This window comes from Rhineura floridana, chromosome 1 (assembly GCF_030035675.1).
Source record: "Rhineura floridana isolate rRhiFlo1 chromosome 1, rRhiFlo1.hap2, whole genome shotgun sequence".
NCBI lineage: Eukaryota > Metazoa > Chordata > Lepidosauria > Squamata > Rhineuridae > Rhineura > Rhineura floridana.
The window spans coordinates 158,203,983-158,223,773 of NC_084480.1; the positions used below are offsets into that span (position 1 = coordinate 158,203,983).

Consider the following 19,791-nt stretch of genomic DNA (forward strand, 5'->3'; position numbering starts at 1 on the left):
GGCCTGGCACTTATCAGCCCTGCCAGAGGAGCGCCTTTATCCCCAGGTAACACAGCACAGCCTCCCCCCCCCGTGAGATGTACTTGGCTGCGGGTGCACACATACCATGAGGTAGGAGGGCGCATCTCCTGAGAACAAACAGGGAGTCACGTTCCTTGTACACCCTTATCAGGGCAAGGGTCCAGCTCCATGGCCTTGGGCATGCTGCAGCCTGTGCTCCTCTCTGGGGCCCTGCATGTGGGAGGCAAGGGATGGCGGCTAGATATGCAGGATCTTGGAGCCTTGGGAGTGGGTGATGGGACTGCTGGAAGCAGTCACTCTGTCATAGGTGTCCATTGCTTGGCTATGGCTGATGCTGGGGAAGGGCAGTCCAGCCGCAGCAACCCTTCAGAGGAGCACAGACAATGTGAACCCAACTAGCATGTTGCCGAAAAATCCCTCCTCTATCAGCTAATGATGGCTGATGCACCCACTGTCCTCTGCTCCGGGGAGGGGGTCCAGTGGAGGAGCATCAGTGCAACTGGTTGGCCTCCACGGTGGCCAAGATCAGTGCTCTGGGCAAGGCAGTGTGCATGGCTGAGTCCTGCCACAAGTGCTGGAATGACACTTTCTCAAACATTCCCTGCTGTGCCTGGGAGCTCATGCAAGGTGGTATGCCCATCCAGGAGGCCATGGCTCAGGCTCTCGCCTCAGAGGAGGAGATTCTCAGCCTGATCCTGCCAACTGAGGCCGTCTGTGGCACTGGGAAGGAGTCCCTGACACGTATGCATGGACAATGGTATGGTGGGCCGCAGCACACATTGGTAGATGCCTCACTGTCATCTCCCTCCCCCTTCCATCATGCAGCACCCACTGTCCAACCTGCCGCAGAGGAACACGCTGAAGGCAGCCTGCTACAGCGGCCTGAGCCGACCCCTCTTGTGAAGCACAGAGGAGCTCCAGGTGACGTGTGGAAGAGGGATCCTGGTGGAAAATGCACTGAGCAGTGCCAGACTGCCGCTCAGGAGCAGCCAAACTGCATGTCCTTGTAACCAACAGCTCTCAGGGGAAGATGCGTGGCAGGTTGACCCAGCGGAACCCCCACAGCCCCTCCCACTGCGAGCACCCACCCAAAAAACAGATGCCGCACCCGAGGTGGCCATTGCCCAACAGCCTGCTGAGGATCTGCCTGCTGCCTTCCCTGTCGAACTGTCCTTGCAGTTGGACCTCAGACTAGGAGATGAGTTGCATGTGGCTGACAGCACCCGGGGGGGGGGGCTTCCCTGATACAGAGGCTGTCCTGAGGTGGGCACCCAGGTGACTGGTTAGCCAGACAGACAGGCAACTAAGAAATCCAATAAATAAACAAATAAATAAATAAATACACCTGAGACTTTGTGTTAGTTCTGCAGTGATGATTGTTTCCCCTTTCCCCCACTGCCCCCTGGAGGCTCTCTGGAGGTGGCGACAGCGATGCAGCGAGTGCTACAGGAATTGCTGCTCTTGACTCTTCCTGTCACTTCCGTGCCAGCTCTTCCTCCCCTGATCCAGTGGAGGTGCCTGAGCTGATGACGACAGCCCTGGTGCCAACGCCAGAGGGCAAAGCCCTGCCCTCCTAACTGCCAGCTTCTCCTCAAGCGAGTGAGTGGGATGAGCCTGCGCAGCTCATGAAGGAGCCCCTGCCCCAGTCTTGCCCCTCCCCCCAATGGGCACCTGCTCCTCCCAGGGCCTCCGGCTGCCCTCCTGCCCCTGCCCTTCCTCCTGCCACCTGAGGAGGTGACATCCTGGCTCCTCTAACAGCGTTGGTGGCAATGGCAGGGACAGTGAGGGCAGGGATGGCCTCCCTGCAACACACCTGCCAAAGAGACAGGGATGCTGGGATTGTGGTGGTGGTGGAGAAAGTGGATGAGGGTGAGAAGGTGTTTGATGAATAGGATGATGGTGATCTGGATGGGGAAGGGGTGCCCAAAGAGGAGACTGACCCAGAGGAGGGGAAGCATCTGTGGCCTAATGCCCAGGCCTCTTGCCCTGTGCAGCCACTTCCGCACATGTGGAGGCTGGCCATTGTGAGGCTAGATGGCTGTGGCAGGTCGCTGCTACTGCCTCAGCATTTGCAGTGATGGCACTGAGGAGGTGGCAGCTGTGGGCAGTGAGGGCATCCATGCAGGGTGTGCAGGGTTTGGCGGATGCCCGGGGCCAGTCAGAGGCTCTCCACCGAAGCACAAAGCAAATGCGTAACCTAGTGATGGTGGTGGCAGAAGGTGTCTGCAATGACGCCCCTCCTTCATGCCTTGCCAGAGGCTGCACAGAATGATGGGGATGGCCATGTCTGTGGTCACAGTGTGTGCGGAGGACGGCTATGGATGGGTGTGGAGTGGGCCAGATGCAGGCACCCTGCTGCTGCTGAGGAGAATGCGGGTGAGGGCTGGTTGAACCAGGTGCCCATCCACAGTCCCGGTCTAGCCTGAGGCACTGGTGAGGATGTGCTGTGGTGTCTGTGGGGCGGGCATGGTGGTGTTTTCCCTCCCTGGCTGCTTTCTGTGCCAGAGCTGTAGCACTGTGTCTATGCTTGTTGGCTTTCAATAAATGTTCTTTCTGCATGTGCCTGTGTGTGGTGCATGCTCTTTGGGTGTATAGTGGCTGCATGTGTAGTGGGGGTGCTGTGAAGGTGTGCACTGTGAGTGTGATGTGAGCGTCTGGGTGTTGGTGTCCTCCACGTGCGTTTGATTACCAAATCGAGCTGTGATGTGCTGCCTGGTGTCTATGCGTGCGATTGGTGGAGCAAGTGGTGGGCAGGGAAGCTGGGGAAGAGCTGCTGCATCATCTGTCTGACAACAAAGTGCATGTGTGCGTGCGTGCATGTCACTGCTGCCAATCCTGGGGCACTTCCTAGGGACTGTGGATGGGGTTTCTAGCTGTTTGTGGCAGGAATTGCCGGATGCCTGGGGGCTGTTCCCTGGGCAGGAAGTTTTCCACCAGCTTCTCCTCCACCAGCCCCCCCTCTGCTGGCTTCCCACCATTTATGCTCTAGCACCCCAACAGATCAGATGTAAAATTATTGCACAAAATGGGTCCGACATGCCTGTGATCATCTATGTTAAAATGTATCTCTTGGTCTGATTGTTTGAAGTTTTGTGAATGCCTATGGTTTTTAGCAAATAAATTTGAGATTGACTGACTTTCCCTGCTTTACCCCTGCCTTCCCCTTCACTCTCCTTCCACTGTTGTCTTCCCCATGTATCTTCCCACGTCCTCTGCCATGCATACTGACAGGGCTAACTAACTAAATAAATTCTGAAATAATAATAATAATAATAATAATAATAATAATAAAATTTATTTCTAGGCCGCCTATCTGGCCGCACAAGCGGCCACTCTAGGCGGCGTACAAGCATTAAAAACATGGGGTTGTTTGTAGAGAATTAACAACAGTAAGAAATCAGTTTTTTATTTTATATATCAACAATTTGGAGGGGAAACAGGAGAGCATAAACTATAGGAAGCTGAACTTTGAGAGTGAAGATGTCTTCCAAACATTGGCTCAAATCCATTTTATGCAAATCAGTTGCTGCAGGTGACTCCTCTGTATTTAGTTAGGACACCCCAAGACAACCAGAAAATTAGAAAATGCAATGAATTCATTGCACAAGTTCTGCAATTGTTCCCCCTGGCATTCTTCATCATTTGGCCACTTCTCAATCCAGATATCCTTGCTTGTTGACACTGGAAAGGGAAAAGGAGAAGCTCTAGATTTTTGCTCCACAGGGAAACTAGTTAGCCTGGGTGCAGTGGATTAATCTAGAGAGATCAGATATCTGCTAATATGCCCAACAGAACATTGACCTTACCAGTTGGGAGTTAACTCTCAGTGAGAGAGACAGCTGAGGTTAGACAGTGGAGTTTGGCCAGTTGAGGAGCTGGGGAAGATGGGGAATTGACGAGGAAGGTGTGAGACCAGAGAAAAGCTGAGAGGAGAACTGGGTCCTGGATATTTATAACCAGTGTGTTAGTACTTTTCTGGTGAACAGCTGGGGAAGAGAGCTGGTGACTCAGTTGGTCTGAGAGGCTGCCTTGTGTAAAGGTCTTACCAGAAGAAGGTGACACGAGTGGGTTTTTTAAGTTGGGTAAACTGTTGAAGCAGCCAGGAGCACAACCAGAGGAACTATGGGGTACAGAGGCAGATTGTTCCCAGTAGCTGGACTGGGTTGTGGGAGTATTTGGATGGGGTGGAGGTTTAGAGAATTTTGCCTGAGGTAAATGACATTTGTCTCTGGAGTCTTCAGAAACTGTCAACAAGCACCTTTAATACCCCAATATAAGTATCATACCCATATAATACAGCCAAAAGAGTGGCTGTATACTTTAGTCAGCATGGATTTTTCACATTCCGCAATGCTAAATTGAAAATACACCCATGCCATTCGGATGCTTCCCATAAGCTCATTTTAAAAAAAAAACCTTACAAAACTTATAGTCCTGAACTCCGAAATGCTTGCTTAACAACCCTCTACATTTTCATGGCAATACGCAAAACAATCAGAGAAAATCGAGAGTTCAAAGTCTAAAAAGGGGGGGGGAGAGAAATCCCAGAGTCCTTTTGGACTTTTTTCTCTCAGAGTTCTCATAATCTGTTGAAATTCATTAAAAATCAGCCATGTTCACTGAGTATCTGTAATCCTAATACCTTGCAGACCTCTTCTGCAGTTTAAAAGTTAAAAAAAATGCCTGGCTGACTTTTAATTAATTTAAGAAATTTAGCATTGAACTCAATGATAAGGCTGGGCATGCTCAGGAAGAACTGACTGTCAATACTCTAAAAGCCAGACTCACAACTGCTTGGCTTGCCTAATCAGGGGGCCACACCCACACCAGACCTTTATTTCACTTGAAACAGTCATGGCTTTCTCCAAAGAATCCTGGGAAGTGTAAGTTATGAAGGGTGCTGAGACAAGACTCCTATTCCCCTGACAAAGCTCCAGTGGCCGGAGTGGTTTAACAGTCAGCTGCTCTGATTGAAGCTCTGTGAGGGCAGGAACAGGGCATGTCCTAGCAACTCTCAGCACCCTTCACTGACTACACTTCCCAAGATTCTTTGGGAGAAGCTATGACTGCCTAAAGTGAAATAAAGATCTGGTGTGGATGTTGCTAGGGAAAAGCTTTGGTTTAAATTTGGGTGGGAAACTACATCTGCCTGCTGTAGAATAAAAAGGTGAGGGAAACGCTGAAAAAGAATGATACTGTTCACAATGTTTTCCTTTTGGAAAGGAAAGGGGCTTCCCCTCTGCCCAGTAACCACCCACCCAATCTCCTCCCCACCCCATCCTGCCCCTCCCCCAGGTCAGTTTCACCTATCCTAAGCATGATTGCATGGCAGTAAATCCCACTGAACTCAAAAAGCATGCAAATGATCAAAACTGCCCTCCCCTCCCCCTCCCCCATTTTGCCCCTCCCCTCCCCCCTCCTTCTGCTTCTCTCTCCCCACTTTCCTCCTTCCCTCTACTCTCCCCTCCTCCTCCCGCATGGTCGGTTTTACCTATCCTAGCCATGATTGCATGGGAGTAAATTCCACTGAACTCAATAAGCATGCAAATGATCAGACCTGCTTCTCCCCCTCTCCTCTCCCTTCCTCTTCCCTTCTCCTTCTCCTCCCCCATCCTTCTTCCTCCTCCCCTGCACACTCCAGGCCTCCCTCCCACCATCAGTTTTACCTATCCTAAGCATGACTGCATGTGAGTAAATCCCATTGAACGCAATGAACATGCAAACGATGAAACCTGCCCTCCTCCTCCCCCTCCTGCCTGCTCCCTTCCCCCTCCTCCCCTCCCCATGTCCCTGTGATCAGTTTCACCTATCCTAACCATGATTGCAGGGTGGTAAATCCCACTGAACTCAATAAGCATGCAAATGATCAATCCATTATTTGCAAACTTGCACAGGAACCCATTTCTCACCTCCTGGATGATAAAGCAGGGAAATTCACTAATAGGCAAAAGACCTTGCAGTTTAAGAACGTACCTATAGCCAGCAGATATTCCTATCAAACTTTAAAAAGCAGGGAAATTGGGCAGCTATAGTGAATACACCAGGGGAGCAGGAGACCTGACCTCCTCTCTGAGATATTGTACTACCCTACAAATTTGTAAAATTTGTGCCTCTCTGGGCTCCTGCTGGGAGGAAGGGCAGGATATAAATCACATAATAAAAAATAAAAATGCAAAGACAATTTGGGTTGGTCTTTCACAGTCCAATACACTTGCTGTGTAGCTTGGAAGAATTTGGTAACATGTCTCTGAGCATATGGTGAGTGGTAGCAACACCTGCAATCAACTCAAATAACAGAAACGTGCTGTGCTGATCTTGTTTTACCAGTATTAAAACAGTTGATATAGTTCAGATAGTCACTTTAAATATGTTTTATTTACTTTGCAATTTTAGTGATATTTCCTATAGTAAATCATTTTCTTTTGCTTCTGTTTTTGTGAATATGTGAAGTACAGCAACACTTTGCAACACTAAAAAAATTCCAAAAACTATTGTAGAATAATGGCACTGACTGTTCTGCAGAATAGTTTCCAATGGACATGTGGAGTGTCTCAGTGGAGATTGCAGAGTGTCTCAGTTTGCACATGATAAAACAAGTGGGAAGTAAAATATATTCTAGCAAAATTCTAGGTGTGCTCTATGTTTTTAATTGACCATGCCCGCCTTTTGTAAAGTGGAGTAGATTAAGCATTTGTTGTTGTTATATGCTTTCAAGTCGATTAGGACTTATGGCAACCCTGTGAATAGCAGGGTGAAACCGTGCATCTTGGGCAGGCCAAGTTTGTTTTTTCCCCACAGCTAGATTCATTGCTTAAGTAGCAACATAATGTAATCAGTCTGAGTTTACATCAAACTGCAGTTTCAGATTCAATTGTTAACGCGCTGAAAATAAGAATACAGCATAAACACAAAAGGCTGTCTTCACCATCATATGAGGTTGACCAATAAAAAGGATTTGAAATTAATAAACAAAATTTGACACAGATTTCCAGGATGAATAATGACAGAAATACAATTTTCTAGGTTAGATTCTCTGTAGAAACAGAAGTAGCACAGAAAAGAAGCAAAGTAAGAACACTATCAACAAACATACAAAAATGTGATTCTCCATCTTTGGAGATGGCAGGTGTTGCCACCACTCACCATATGCTCAGAGGCACAGGTTACCAAATTCTTCCAAGCTACACAGGAAGTGGATTGGACTGTGAAACACCAACCCAAATGGTGTTTGCATTTTGACCAATTTGTATGGCAGTACAATATCTCAGAGAGGAGTTCAGGTCTCCTGCTCCCCTGGTGCATTCACTATAGCTGCCCAATTTCCCTGCTTTTTAAAGTTTGGTAGAATAGCTGTGGGCTATAGGTACATTCTTAAACTGCAAGGTTTTTTGCCTATTAGTGAATATACACAGTATTCCTTCGATAAACCAACTTTCTTAGTTAAACGTTCATCCTGTCTCTAATGCTGGTGTCCATATCACACCTAAGATATCACTAACTACCAAGAGTTTTTGAAAGCATACTTAGTGAATTGGTGGCAGCAGAAAATTAAAGAAGCACAGATGCCTAAATCTGTGTTTATACAAATTGAGGCAGAGGGAACGGGAAGAAGCAATTGTGAATTTTGTGCACACGCTAGTCTAACATCAGTACTTCCTGAAGAAAACATATGAAGTGGCAAATGCATGTTTCTAAACACACAGTGTACATACACACAAGTAAATTCCAGTATCCAATCCAATTATCTGATGTGTAATTTGCAATTCACACTTCATGCGTTTGCTGTGGAAACAAAGCTGTACGTAATTTAGGAGACAGGGATATGAGACCTGAGACAGTGGTATAAAAGGCCATCCCTGGGAGAAGATAAAATATGAGTTTCACATATACACACTGTAAAGCTGAAGCACATGGGTGAAACGTAAATACTGTATACTTCTGCAGATGTGGGATGGAAGGAGTGTGTTAGCATCTCATAGAGAGACCACACCAGATGTACAAACAATTAGTTTACTAAAAACTAGAAGTTAAAGAGTTTACTATAAACCCCTCTAGGATGCACACCTTAACGTGGTGAGGGGGTTTGAGAGTGTTGGAGAGTAATGCCGTCAGGAGTTTAAACCAAGAGGCTAGACTCCTAGCAGGGGCACCCAAGGCGGAATGGTCAAAACTGAGACACCAGACTAAGATGCATCCAAACTCAGAGGAAGGCAATGGTAAGCCACCTCTGAATACCTCTTACCATGAAAACCCTATCTACAGAGTATCCAAAATGCAACACGAGATAATGCTGGAATATGAGCCACCCCCTGGGTCAGAAGGCATTCACTGAGCTACTGGAGAAGAACAAAGAACAAAGGACAAGTACGAGTAGTGCTGTGACTAATGACGCAGCTGGGTCAAAGCCAAAAGGAAGCCCAGAGGCTGATGCGCACAGATGCAAAAGGAGAGTCTGGAGTTGTACGACGCACACAATAGGAACATGGAATGTGAAAAGCATGAACAAGGGAAAGTTAGAAATTGTCAAGCAAGAAATGGAACATATCAACATTACAATATGTGGCATGAGTGAATTAAAATGGATGGGAATGGGACATTTTCAATTTGACAACTACAAAATATTTTATGCAGGAAATGAGAAATTAAGAAGAAACGGAGTTGCTTTAATAGTGAGAAGTGATATAGCAAAAGCAATTAGGAGCTATAACACAAGGTCTGAGTGAGTGATATCAATGAGATTAAATGGAAAACATAAAACATAACCATCATCCAAGTCTACACTACAATGGCCAATGCAGAAGAGGAGGAATTGGAGAGATTTTACGCAGAAGTACAGGAAGAAATTGATCACAGACCAAAACAAGATGTGCTGATAATCATTTGGGGCTGGAATGCAAAAGTGGGGAACAGAGAAGAACTAGAAATTGTGGAAAAATTGGGCTTAGGAGATAGAAATGAAGCAGGAGAAAGACATTGAATTATCTGAAGCCAATAATTTGTTTCTCGCAAACGCATTTTTTGAGCAACTGAAAAGATGACTGTACATGTGGACATCACCAAATGGTCAATATAGGAATCAAATCAATTATATAATTGGAAGCAGAAGATGGAGAAGTTCCATATTTTCTGTGAAAACAAGACTAGGAGCAGACTTAAGTACCGATCATGAACTGGTAATATCGAAAATCAGAGTAAAGCTAACGAAGAACAAAGCAATCATAATGCCAAAATAAATTTAAATAACATCCCAGAAGAGTATAAAAATCAAATAAGGAACAGATTTGAGGCTTTAAATTTAGTTGACAGAGAACCAGAAAAACTATGGAATGAAGTCAGATGTTATCAGGGAAGAATGCAAAAATACCTCTAGTTAAAAACAGAGAAAGACCTCAATGGATGACTGAAGAAATTCTTAACATGGTTAAAGAGAGAAGGAAAGCAAAAGCAAAAGGAGACAGAAACATGGTTAGAACCCTACGTGCAACAATACAGCAATTAGTGTGTAGGGACAAAGAGAGCTATTACAATAGTTATTGTACTGAAATAGAAGAGGACAACAAAAAGGGTAGAACAAGAGTCCTATTCCAAAAGATTAGAAAAATTAAAGGGAAATTTACACCAAGAGTAGGGATGTTGAATAATCAACATGGGAACACACTGATTGACCAAGCTGAAATAAAAGGAAGATGGAAGCAATACACTGAAGTACTCTATAAAAGAGATGCAAGAAGGATGACAGATTCATTCATGGAGGAACTGTATGATGATGAACCAGAAATGTTAGAATGTGAGGTGAAAGCTGCTCTTAAAATATTTGGAAGAAACATATCACCAAGTATAGATGGCATACCAATAGAGTGGCTATAAGTTACTGAGACTTGAATCTGTCCAAATTTTGACTAAAATTTGTCAACAGATACGGAACACTAAACAATGGCCCACAGACTGGAAGCGTTCAATATACATCCCAATTCCAAAGAAAGGGGATCCCAGGGAATGCAGTAATTATCAGACTATTCCCTTAATATCCCATGCAAGTAAAGTAATGCTCAAGATTCTACAACAAAGGTTCTTACCATATATGGAGCGAGAAATGCCAGACGGCCAACCTGGATTTAGAAAGAGAAGAGGCATGTACTGTAAACACATGGTTGGGTTGAGCATTTACTCAAAGGCACCCTGTCTCTACTGCTAAAATTATGTCCTCACTACCACCACTATTGCACACCTTGGGTTCTAGTAAAAGAACAAAGCCTGGAGTCTACCAACCTCTTCCTAAGATATTGCTGTTTTGGCGTTCAAGGCAGGATCAACTTTATTTTAAATCTGATCAGCAAGGAAGGTGGGACCAGCTTAATTTTAATTCTAAACTAGAGAAGCTTTGCAAAAATATGCTGCTCTTTGAAGTTCAGCCAAGCATGGTGAGCTGAACAAATTCATATTCCTAGCTGGGCAATTTACAAACACTGTTGACATCGTACATTTTCTATATTTAAATTGTATGTATGTATGTCACCAAAGGCCAGATCAGTCAAACCAAACTGAAATCACGTAGTAGTACTTTCATTCTTTCTTAAATAAATAATATCAGTTTAACAGTTCAATCAAGAGACTTGTCCTATCACAACAGACATTTGACAAGAAATAGACCATGTTCCGGGTCTGTCCAGAACCAGACAATAACTGGGGGATGCAGGATTCCTACCGACCTTCGACTGCTGTTGTGTAATGCCAGGTCTGTAGTACAAAAAACATCACACATTCATGATATTATCTTGGATGAGCGGGCAGACCTGGCATGTATTATGGAGACTTGGCTGGATGAGGCCTCAGCTCCCATTCTTGAGGCCATGTGCCCGCCGGGTTTCCGTTATGCACAGCAGCCGAGGGTAGGAAGGCGGGGAGGGGGAGTGGCAGTCATCTATCGAGAGTCTTTAGTTTTTACCAGACCTCCTCTTCACAGGACTAAGTTTGTTGACTGCATGTACTGGAGGTTGGGCCCGAAGGGCAGTTTGGGGATCCTGCTTGTGTACCGCCCAACCCGCTGCACAGCAGACTCCCTGGCCGAGGTGCTGGAGGTGGTCTCAGCTGTACAGGCGTTGTGCCCAGAATTATTAGTGCTGGGTGACTTCAACGTACATGCCGAGACCACTCTCATTGGAGCCCCTCGGGATTTCCTGGAAACCATGGCTTCCTGGGAACTGCACCTTAGTAACATTGGGCCCACCCATGTAGCCGGTCATGCTCTCGACCTTATGTTTGTCCTGGGAGGGGAGGGAAGTGCTCTGAAGTTGGGGGTGGTTTCCTCCACCCCTGTGTCATGGTCAGATCACTATCTGGTAAATATAGACTTCTCGATGCCATGCACCCTCCGCAGGGGAAAAGGACCTATTAGAATGGTCCGCCCCAGGCGCCTGATGGATCCAGAAGGATTCCTAACTGCGCTTGGGGAATTGGAACCTGCTGAAGGCCGCCCGGTTGATACCCTGGTGATAGAGTGGAATGAGGGAATCACCAGGGCATTGGACCGGGTGGCTCCGAAACGTCCTCTCCCCCTGAACAGAACTCAGCTAGCACCATGGTATACACCACGGTTGCGTAATCTGAGACAGGAGGTGAGACGACTAGAACGCCGGTGGCGGAAATCACGTTCCGAAGATGTCCGGACACAGGTTAGAGCAGCAGTAGCTGCCTATCAAGTGGCAGTGAAGGCAGAAAAGAAGAGGTTCTTTGCTGCCTCCATTGCGTCTGCAGAGTGCTGTCCCAGGAGGTTGTTCCAAGTGGTCCGAAGCCTGGTCGGTCCAGTTGCTCAGGAACCCTTGGAACAGTCAAAAGCCTCCTGTGACAAATCAGCAAAGCACTTTGCTGACAAAATCGAACACTTACAGAACTTGATCCCGTACGCCGTGGATACAGTGAATGAACCAGAGTTGGCCAGTTGCAAGCCGGTCGAATGGGATCAGTTTCGGCCTCTCCCTTCTGAGGATGTGGACAAGGTGCTCTCAACTGTGAAGCCTACCACATGTCTAAATGATCCTTGCCCGTCGTGGCTCCTTGTGAGCTGCAAAGAGAAATTGGGCGAGGGGATTAAGTCGGTGGTTAATGCATCCCTGGAGGAGGGTGTAATGCCATTAGCCCTCAAGGAGGCAATTGTAAAGCCCATCTTAAAGAAGCCCTCCTTGGATCCCCAAGTTCTGAACAACTTTAGCCCAATTTCAAATTTACCATTCTTGGGCAAGGTCATTGAGCGAGTGGTGGCTAATCAGCTGTCGACACACTTGGATGAAACGGATTATTTGGATCCATACCAATCGGGTTTCAGGACTGGACATGGAACTGAAACAGCCTTGGTCGCTCTGGTGGATGATATGAGGAGGGCACTAGATAGGGGAGAATTCACCTTTCTTGTCCTCCTCGATCTCTCAGCAGCTTTTGATACTGTTGACCACAGTATCCTTTTACATCGCCTGGAGGGATTGGGAATAGGAGGCACTGTACTGTAGTGGTTCCGTTCCTTTCTCTCCGATAGGCATCAACAGGTAGCATTGGGGGAAGAGGTTTCAGACCCTTGGCCTCTCAATTGTGGTGTGCCACAGGGCTCTATCCTCTCTCCCATGCTATTTAATATCTATATGAAGCCGCTGGGGACAATCATTAGGAGATTTGGGCTGCAGTGTCACCAATATGCGAATGACACTCAGCTCTATCTCTTGTTTAAATCCTCATCAGAGTTGGCTGTGGAGACCATGTCCAAGTGCCTGGAATCCGTGAGTGGATGGATGGGAAGGAACAGGTTGAAGCTGAATCTCGATAAGACCGAGGTGCTACTCGTGGGGGACAGAGGAAGGTTGGGAGATATTGACTTGATGTTCGATGGGGTGAGCTTGCCCCTAAAGGACCAGGTCCGCAGCCTTGGGGTTGTTCTTGATTCCAAGCTGTCTATGGAGGCTCAGATCTTGGCAGTGAGTCGGGCAGCTTGGTATCAATTACACCTCATATGTAGACTGCAACCATACCTTCCTGTTCATCAGCTCCCATTGGTGGTACATGCCCTGGTCACCTCTCGTTTGGATTACTGTAATGCGCTCTACATGGGGCTACCCTTGAAAACGGTCCAGAAATTACAACTTATACAAAATGCGGCGGCTCGACTACTTACAAACTGTCGCCGCCGGGAGCATATCACCCCAGTGCTGTTCGACCTGCACTGGCTTCCAGTTGTTTTCCGGGCCCAATTCAAGGTGTTGGTATTAACCTTTAAATCCCTACACGGTCTCGGCCCAGTTTATCTGATGGAGCACCTCCAACGCCACCAATTATGCCGCCTGACAAGATCAGCCACACAGGGCCTTCTCTCAGTCCCGCCAACTAAAACAGCTAGGTTGGTGGGGACTAGAGAGAGGGCATTCTCAGTGGCGGCCCCCACTCTCTGGAACTCCCTCCCGTATGATCTTCGGCATGCCCCTTCCCTGAATGTATTCCGCCAGGCCTTGAAGACCTGGCTTTTCAGACAGGCCTTCCGGACTTCCGGGGAGGGTTAATCTCTATGACAAATTGCCTATTACTCTGAACTGTCATTGTTTATAGTTTTTATCGTTTGTATTGTATTATTATGATGTATTTTATTGTAACTGAGATGTACATCGCCTAGAGTGGCCATTGGCCAGATAGGCGACACATAAATTAAATTATTATTATTATTATTAATTGGCCCAATCCTGTAGAATGCTCTGCCAATAGCGATTCAGCAGGCACCTTCTGTTTTGACTTTTAAATACCTGCTGAAAACTTGTCTCTATACATGAGTTCCCAGGATTCTTTGGAGAAATTGTGTGCTTGAAATTCGTGTTATGTACACAGCCAAAGTCAACATAGAGGGACAAAATTTGGCCTTCTCAGTTGTGGAATTCCCTTTTTCTGGAGGTTTGGTAGGCAAGACATTTCTGTTCTCTCAGGGTTTCAGCACTGAGCCTTTGGAGGAGGGGGAGGCTGCTTGCAAATTGAAAATGTGGCTGCCATTATTTTTATTACTATTTATTCATTCCCTTGTTCCCTGTCTGTGCCATGCACTGGGTGGGGGGGGCAGGGAGGGAATATAGGATCATATCTTGGAGAGGCGGTTAGAAGAAAGTTCATTTCATGGAAAGAATTCTAGGACAACAAATGAGTAGACAGAAAGACAATGTACACCATCTAATTATACATACTATTTCAGAGTGCTCAGAGCAGTTTATTACCTACACATTACCTGTATTACAGATAAGAGGGTAAAACTAAGAATGAGTTTGTGACATAAGCAAAATTAGAGTTTTGCTAATTTCCTGGCCCTTTGCCCATCATTTCTCATATTTGTCTATGTGAGGACAGGAAACATCAACTATTTGACTCCACATTATAGCATAACCTATGTGGTTAATTACTTCTTTGCCAGTAAAAAGAATATACAGCTTTGAAAAATCCTGGTCTTTTATATAACATTTTTGAAACAAATCATGCCTTCTGGCTGCTAAAACAATGTAATTTTTTAGGAAGTGGTATGTGGAGATTGGTGGTTAATTATAGTAGTAAAAAGGAGTATATTAAATTTTATTATAGTATATGATAGTATTTTAGTTTTTTGGTATATTTTATAAATTGATACATTTAAAAGGAAGGAAAGACACAGCTCTCTGGATCTGAGGAACTGCTATTTTCAATCAGATAAAAGAAGTGATCCAGAGGTCCATCCAAGTAAAAACCCATCATGGATGATTTCACTGAGTCTTGGTAATTTCCTTGTTTAGGTAATAGAAACCCCATCCCTCCCTATACCACCATGGATCCAATTCCTATAATAACAAATTTCTACAGTACCTCAGTTTCCATGCTGACCCTACCCCCAACCCAAATATTGGAAGCAGCATCTCTTTTCCCCATCCCACCTCACCTAAGCAGGGGCAGACATCACCGTGGCATATCTTATCCAAGATGCCACTCTTTTTTTAATGGATGGTAGAATTTGGTGCACTGCTCATCTGAAAGGAGGAATAAAAAGAAATGTCCTTGTGTAGCTTACTGATATAATTCCTTGCAGGGAAATGCCAAAAGGAGAGCCATAGAAAGTGCACAGAGAAGGAGTGGGAGACCCATTTCTCTCAAGAAGATTGTTAGTATTAGTGACAAAATGCTCTGACTTTATGCATGGAAACCCATCAAGAGGGCTGCTTCGCTGAACAAGCTTCTTTAAGCAGTCCCTGGGAAAGATGGAAGTAGTACCCCAGCATCCCCTGCAACAAGGATGACCAAATTGTGTATTGTTAGGACACTCTTATTCTCCAAGCCACTGTCTGGGGTTGGAAGTGTATTTTGCTGCACAAGGTGACCTATTCATAAATTGTCAGGTTAACAATAAAGACGTGTCATCTAGCATTTTATTTATTTTATTTATTATGAGATTTGTTAGTCGCCCATCTGGCTGGATAGCCAGCCACTCTGGACGACGTACACGATAAAACAGTATATAAAACAGTTAAAAATTTAAAAACACAGTAAAACTAGACCATTCCAAAAGCCTGCCTAAAAAAACAGGTCTTCAGGGTCCGGCGGAAGCTCATTATAGACGGGGCATGGCGTAGATCATTTGGGAGAGAGTTCCATAGGGTGGGGGCCACAATTGAGAAGGCCCTCTCTCGAGTCCTCACCAGTCTAGCTGTTTTGACAGGTGGGATCCAGATAAGGTCTTCTGAGGCTGATCTTGTTGACCGGCATCCCTGTCGATGCTGGAGGCACTCCTTCAAATAAGCTGGGCGACAACCGTATAGGGTTTTAAAGGTTAAGACCAACACCTTGAATTGGGCTCGGTACACAACTGGTAACCAATGCAACTCCTTCAACACAGGAGTGATGTGATCTCTACGGCAGCCGCCTGTAATCAGATGCGCCACTGCATTTTGTACCAGCTGTAACTTCCGAACCGTTTTCAGGGGTAACCCCACGTAGAGCGCATTACAGTAGTCTAGGCGAGTGGGGATCAGGGCATGTACCACCGGTGGAAGCAGATGATTGGGAAGGTAGGGGCGTAGCCTCCGTATCAGATGGAGTTGATACCGAGCTGCCTGACTCACAGCCGAAACTTGAGCCTCCGTGGACAGCTGGGAGTCAAGAATGACCCCCAGGCTACGGACCTGGTCTTTCAGGGGCAGTCGTACCCCGTTAAGCACCAGGTCTATATCTCCCAACCTTCCCTTGTCTCCCACAAACAGCACCTCGGTTTTGTCAGGATTCAGCTTCAGCTTATTCCTTCCCATCCAGCCACTCACCGACTCCAGACATTTGGACAGGGTTTACACAGCCAACCTTGGTGAAGATTTAAATGAGAGATAGAGCTGTGTGTCATCCGCATACTGATGACACTGCAGCACAAATCTCCTGATGATTGCTCCCAGTGGCATTAACGACCTCTCAGTTATGGTGCTAGGGCATTGCATATACAATTCAGGAGTAACATTAAAAATGTGGAATATTGTTATTTCTTACAATTGTGTTAAAAATGAAACTGAGGGCAAATTGATCTAGGACTGGGGAGGGCTGCTGTGAGAGAACTAGAAAAGGTCCTCAAATGTAAAGATGTATCACTGAACACTAAAGTCAGGATCATTCAGACCATGGTATTTCCGATCTCTATGTATGGATGTGAAAGTTGGACAGTGAAAAAAGCTGATAAGAGAAAAATCAACACATTTGAAATGTGGTGTTGGAGAAGAGCTTTGCGCATACCATGGACCGCAAAAAAGACAAATAATTGGGTGTTAGAACAAATTAAACCAGAACTGTCACTAGAAGCTAAAATGATGAAACTGAGGTTATCATACTTTGGACACATCATGAGAAGACATGATTCATTAGAAAAGATAATAATGCTGGGAAAAACAGAAGGAAGGAGAAAAAGAGGAAAGCCAAACAAGAGATGGATTGATTCCATCAAGGAAGCCATAGACCTGAACTTACAAGATCTGAACAGGGTGGTTCATGACAGATGCTCTTGGAGGTCACTGATTCATAGGGTCGCCATAAGTCATAGTCGACTTGGAGGCACATAACAATAACAACAACAAACTCTAACAGATAAAATCTGGCTTGGAGGCACGTATTGAGCCTGCAAACCACCAGCTATCCCTCCATGGCCCTATAACAGTGCAAGGGATCTTGGGAGTGCAGTTATCCAATCAAGCAGTGCAGCAGTTTTGAGAGGCAAAATGCCTTGGATTTAGCCAATTGTGCCAAACGCACCACAACAAAAATCCATTCTTGCATGTTGTAGCAAAGCTGAATTTGGACAATTACCCTCATTTCAATAGTATTCTGTCTTTTGGGGGGGGGAATGGAAATGGACTGCCTTCAAGTTGATCCCAACTTAGCACTAGGGTTTTCGTGGTAAGTGGTATTCAGAGTGGATTTACCATTGCCTCCCAATGAGGCTAGTCCTCCCCAGCTGGCTAGGGCCTGCTCAGCTTGCCACAGCTGCACAAGCCAGCCCCTTCCTTGTCTACAACTGCCAGCTGGGAGGCAACTGGGCTCCTTGGGACTATGGAGCTTGCCCACAGCTGCACAGGTGGCAGGGCATGTAAACCCTGAGCCACTCACCGTGGGGGTGATCTTTAGCTGGCCCTTTACACCCAGGTAGAGTTACCAAATCTCCGGTTTTTGGCTGGAGTCTCCGGCTTCGGGGGTGTTTTCTGGCTCCCATGCCAGACCACACCCCCTGTCCCTGGATCTCTGGTTTTTGGCATGGTGTGGCATGGCCACCCAGCAGGGCTGGCCGCAGGGCAGGAGATCCCAAGCTCCCCGCCATTCCCACACTCTACTTACCTTTCTCTTTGCTGTTTTTTGCAGCATGCACAGGTAAGCCATCAATCAAGCTGGCAGCCGAGGTTTCCCTAAAGGGCTGAAGCCTATACCACCATCTTGGTTGATGGCATGCATGTGTGCTACACGCTCGTATTGCTGCCATCAACCAAGATGGTGGCAGAGGCTTCAGCCCCTTAGGGAAACCTTGGCTGCCATCTTAATTGATGTCAAACCTGTGCGTACTGCAAAAAACAGCAGAGAGAAAGGTCGGTGAAGCGGGAGAATGGTGAGCGGCTCTGAAGCTTCTGCCCTGCTATCCTGCCGCGGATTGCGGAAGGGGAGCGCAGGGGCCCCGCAGCTGGTCAGCCACTGTGAGAAGAGGATGTGCTGGACTGGATGAGCCCACGTTGGCCTGATCCAGCACTGCAGGGCTCTTCTTAGGTTCTTAACCCACCATCCTCCATGAGGACTAGAAAGCCACCCTTGATCCCTGGTGCTACTCCCTCCCCAGGACTGATAGGGCGCTGCCTGGATTAACCACCCTCTAATAATCTCCTGCCCCCCCATCCCAAAAAACAAAACTGAACCAAACCCTCCTCGCACACTTGGGTCAATGCAGGTGGGCACCCCCTCATGCCATACCTTCTTGCAGGTTGACTTCAGTTTGGGCTCCAGCCAAAAGAGCCCCCCTTCCCCCAGTTTCCCTTCTCCCTCAAACATGCCTTGAGCCACCCCTGGCATCCTCCCCCCCTTCGGAACTCCCCACACTCCCTGGGGAAGGACTGTGGCTGAGTGGGCAGAGCATCTGCTTCGCATGTAGAAGGTCCCAGGTTCATCTCCAGGTGGGGCTTGGGAAGACTCCCTGCCTGAAACGCAGGAGAGCTGCTGCCAGTCAGTGTAGGCAGTACAGAGATAGATTTACCCAAATGTAAAAAAATACAAAAATAAATTTTAGAGTCATTGTGGCCATTGGATCTCTTTCCATTTTTAAGAACAAAGGAATCTGCCTCATACCAACTCAGGCCATTTGGTGCCATCTAGCTCAGCACTGATGATATGGACTAGCATGGACTCTCCAGGATTGCAGCCAATAGTCTTTTCCAGAAATTGAATTTTGGACCTTTGCATGCAGAGCATATGCCCTACCACTGGGCTACAACCCTTCCCCTTTTTAAAAAAGTATCTTTTAAAACCGTTCTTTTCAATTCACTAATGAATGCACATCATCCCTAGTAGATCCACACCATTCATTTAAAACACTTTCAAAACACATTTAAAGCACATGAATCACACCACAGAATCCTGGGAACTCCTTTGTTAAGGGTGGTGGGAACTAGAAATGTGAGGTGGAAACTACACTTCCCAGGATTCTCAGAGCTTGGAAGTAACTCGTTATTTTTAACGAGTTACTTGTAATTAGTTACAATTTTAAATAATGAGTGGGTAATTACATTACATTTGGCAAGTAACGGAACGACTAGTAATTTCCCTACTTTTCAGCTGCAACTTTAACGTTTCCACATTAGGTTGGACGTTACTTGGGGGCGGGAACAAGGGGAAGTCAGCTCCTGGCTGTGATTGGTTAACACAAGACATGTGCCTCACACTGATTGGACCTCTGCGCAGACTCTCTCTTCCCTCGTGATCTGTGTTAGGAGGCACGAGGGAAGAGGTGAATAGGCAGGGCCTGCTAGCGTCTGAGAGGAAAAAATGGACACTGGAGGAAAAAGCCAGGGCAAGGACAACGGAGGAGAAGGCAGCAGCAGAATGGCGAAGAGCTGTGGAGGTGAGTGACGATGATTTGTGTGTGTGTGTGTGTGTGTGTGCCCCCCCCGCAGCTCCTTCCGCCCCCCCACGGCATTTTCCCCCCACCCCCACGGCCCCTTCTGCCCCTCCCACTGCCTCTCCTTGCCTTGCTGCCGCCCCCTCCATCAATCACAAGGC

General features: G+C 46.6%; 1 long non-coding RNA gene across 1 annotated transcript; it reads right to left on the reverse strand.

The window, feature by feature from the left end:
• Nucleotides 1-3,458: 3,458 nt before the first annotated feature.
• Nucleotides 3,459-11,996, reverse strand: LOC133390624 (uncharacterized). Its single transcript, XR_009764438.1, has 3 exons — nucleotides 11,908-11,996; nucleotides 10,098-10,130; nucleotides 3,459-3,702 (listed from the first exon to the last, which is right to left on the reverse strand). It is a non-coding gene; the product is annotated as an uncharacterized LOC133390624 (long non-coding RNA).
• Nucleotides 11,997-19,791: the final 7,795 nt, after the last annotated feature.